Here is a 3,144-nt window from a genome sequence, read left to right as displayed (position 1 = left end):
TTCACCTCTCCAGCGTCATTCCATGTGACTTTTACCTGCTTCACCTCTCCAGGGTCATTCCATGTGACTTTTACCTGCTTCACCTCTTCAGCGTCATTCCATGTGACTTTTACCTGCTTCACCTCTCCAGGGTCATTCCATGTGACTTTTACCTGCTTCACCTCTCCAGGGTCTTTCCATGTGACTTTTACCTGCTTCACCTCTCCAGGGTCTTTCCATGTGACTTTTACCTGCTTCACCTCTCCAGGGTCATTCCATGTGACTTTTACCTGCTTCACCTCTCCAGGGTCATTCCATGTGACTTTTACCTGCTTCACCTCTCCAGGGTCATTCCATGTGACTTTTACCTGCTTCACCTCTCCAGGGTCATTCCATGTGACTTTTACCTGCTTCACCTCTCCAGGGTCATTCCATGTGACTTTTACCTGCTTCGTCTCTTCAGCGTCATTCCATGTGACTTTTACCTGCTTCACCTCTCCAGGGTCATTCCATGTGACTTTTGGGGAGTTTCTCCCATTCTCCTCTGCAGATTCTCTCATTCTCCTCTGCAGATTCTCTCATTCTCCTCTGCAGATTCTCTCATTCTTCTCTGCAGATTCTCCCATTCTTCTCTGCAGATTCTCCCATTCTTCTCTGCAGATTCTCCCATTCTTCTCTGCAGATTCTCCCATTCTTCTCTGCAGATTCTCCCATTCTTCTCTGCAGATTCTCCCATTCTTCTCTGCAGATTCTCTCGTTCTTCTCTGCAGATTCTCTCGTTCTTCTCTGCAGATTCTCTTGTTCTTCTCTGCAGATTCTCTCGTTCTTCTCTGCAGATTCTCCCATTCTTCTCTGCAGATTCTCCCATTCTTCTCTGCAGATTCTCCCATTCTTCTCTGCAGATTCTCTCAAGCTCTGTCAGATTGGATGGGGATTGTTGCTGCACAGCTATTATCAGGTCTCTCCAGAGATTTTCGATCTTGTTCAAGTCCGGGCTCTGGCTGGGGCCACTCAAGGACATTCAGAGACTTGTCCCAAAACCACTCCTGTTGGAAGGTAAACTTTGCCCCGGTCTGAGGTCCTGAGCGCTCTGGAGCAGGTTTTCATCAAGGATCTCTCTGTACTTTGCTGCATTCATCTTTGCCTTGATCCTGACTAATCTCAGAGTTCCTGCCGCTGAAAAACATCCCCACAGCATGATGCTGCCACCACCATGCTTCACCGTAGGGATGGTGCCAGGTTTCCTCCAGACGTGACGCTTGGCATTCAGGCCAAAGAGTTCAATCTTGGTTTCATCAGACCAGAGATTCTTGTTTCTCATGGTCTGAGAGTCCTTTAGGTCCCTTTTGGCAAACTCAAAGCGGGCTGTCATGTGACTTTTACTGAGGAGTGGCTTCCGTCTGGCCACTCTACCATACAGGCCTCATTGGTGGAGTGCTGCAGAGATGGTTGTCCTTCAGGAAGGTTCTCCCATCCCCACAGAAGAACGTCAGAGTGACCATCGGCTTCTTGTCACCTCCCTGACAAAGGCCCTTTCCCCCCGATTGGTCAGTTTGTCTGGGCGGCCAGCTCTAGTAGGAGTCTTGGTGGTTCCAAACTTCTTACATTTAAGAATGATTGAGGCCACTGTGTTCTTGGGGACCTTCAATGTTGCAGAAATATTTTGGTACCCTTCCCCTGTTCCTCGACACAATCCTGTCTCGGGGCTCTACGGACAATTCCTTCGATCTCATTGCTTGTTTTTTTTCTCTGACATGCACTGTCAACTGTGGGGCCTTATGTAGACAGGTGTTGTACCTTTCCAAATCATGAATTTACCACAGGTGGACTCCAATTAAGTTGTAGAAACATCTCAAGGATGATCAATGGAAACAGGATGCACCTGAGCTCAATTTGGAATCACATATCAAAGGGTCTGAATACTGATGGAAATAAGGTATTTCTGTTTTTATTTGTAATAAATGTACAAAAAAAACAACCTGTTTTTGCTTTATCATTCTGGGGTATTGTGATGTCACTATGGGGTATTGTGATGTCACTATGGGGTATTGTGATGTCACTATGGGGTATTGTGTGTAGATTGTTGAGGATTTTTTTTTTTTTTATACATTTTAGAATAAGGCTGTAACGTTAAAAAATGTGGAAAAAGTCAAGGGGTCTGAATACTTTCCCGAAGGCGCTGTGTATATATATATATATATAAACATAAAGATTTCCAAAAAATATTTATGGGTGATTGGAAATGATGCAGACAATTACATCTATCTGTATTATTAAATCTGATCTACGCCCTAAAATAAAAAATCAACTCCAATGGTATCATTACTAGCAGCATTAGAGTTAAATCGTTAGGACCTACGTTAGCTATGTTGAAACGGGAGATCAACTATTTAGATTTTGGATGTTTGTGTTGTTGGTTATTTCTGTTGTATTAGATGGTGTATTAGATGTGTATTAGATGTGTACTAGATGGTGTATTAGATGTGTATTAGATGTGTATTAGATGTGTATTAGATGTGTATTGGATGTGTATTAGATGTGTATTAGATGTGTATTAGATGTGTATTAGATGGTGTATTAGATGTGTATTAGATGTGTATTAGATGTGTATTAGATGTGTATTGGATGTGTATTAGATGTGTATTAGATGTGTATTAGATGTGTATTAGATGTGTATTAGATGTGTATTAGATGTTGTATTAGATGTGTATTAGATGTTGTATTCGATGTGTATTAGATGTGTATTAGATGTGTATTAGATGTGTATTAGATGTGTATTAGATGTGTATTAGATGTGTATTAGATGTGTATTAGATGGTGTATTAGATGTGTATCAGATGGTGTATTAGATGTGTATTAGATGTGTATTAGATGTGTATTAGATGTGTATTAGATGTGTATTAGATGTGTATTAGATGTGTATTGATGTGTATTGGATGTGTATTAGATGTGTATTAGATGTGTATTAGATGTGTATTAGATGTGTATTAGATGTGTATTAGATGTGTATTAGATGTGTATTAGATGTGTATTAGATGTGTATTAGATGTGTATTAGATGTGTATTAGATGTGTATTAGATGTGTATTGGATGTGTATTAGATGTGTATTAGATGTGTATTAGATGTGTATTAGATGTGTATTAGATGTGTATTAGATGTGTATT

The sequence above is a fragment of the Oncorhynchus kisutch genome, linkage group LG21 (assembly GCF_002021735.2).
Source record: "Oncorhynchus kisutch isolate 150728-3 linkage group LG21, Okis_V2, whole genome shotgun sequence".
Lineage (NCBI taxonomy): Eukaryota > Metazoa > Chordata > Actinopteri > Salmoniformes > Salmonidae > Oncorhynchus > Oncorhynchus kisutch.
Note: the sequence above shows the minus strand (reverse complement) of the source record.